The sequence below is a fragment of the Galeopterus variegatus genome, unplaced genomic scaffold (assembly GCF_000696425.1).
Source record: "Galeopterus variegatus unplaced genomic scaffold, G_variegatus-3.0.2 Scaffold1320, whole genome shotgun sequence".
In the NCBI taxonomy this organism is placed as follows: Eukaryota; Metazoa; Chordata; class Mammalia; order Dermoptera; family Cynocephalidae; genus Galeopterus; species Galeopterus variegatus.
The window spans coordinates 303,163-303,774 of NW_007727431.1; positions in this window are offsets into that span (position 1 = coordinate 303,163).

The following is a 612-nucleotide window of genomic DNA, read 5'->3' on the forward strand; positions in this document are numbered from 1 at the left end:
GAAAGAAAGAAAGAAAGAAAGAAAGAAAGAAAGAAAGAAAGAAAGAAAGAAAGAAAGAAAGAAAGAAAGAAAGAAAGAAAGAAAGAAAGAAAGAAAAACAACAATCATAATAATACATTGAACTTTCAAAAGTAGAGAACAGAACTGAGGTTACCAGAGATGGTAAAGGTGAAGGGGGAGGGGGAAGTAAAAGAAGAATTGGTAAAGGTCCGTGAAAAACGATTACATTGTACAGTGTGGACTATAATAATGATCCTGATTTTAGCATCATATGTTGCACACAGGTGATGATACTCAATTCTGTACCCTCAGATATGGATAATCAACTATATTACAATAAAAAACAAAACAAAAAGAAATCTAAGTACTCGTTTTATATATAGTAAAGGACTATAGTCTATAATTTAAAATATTTTCACGAAGAAAACTCCGGGACCAGAAGACTTCATTTGTGAATTCTTCTAAATATTTAAGAAGAAATTACACGAATTTTATTAAACTTTTCTAGAGTTTTAACACAGTGTATATTTTAAAATTATTTTCTGAGGCCAGGATATGTTTGATACCCATACCAAATATTTAAGAAGAAATTACACGAATTTTATTAAACTT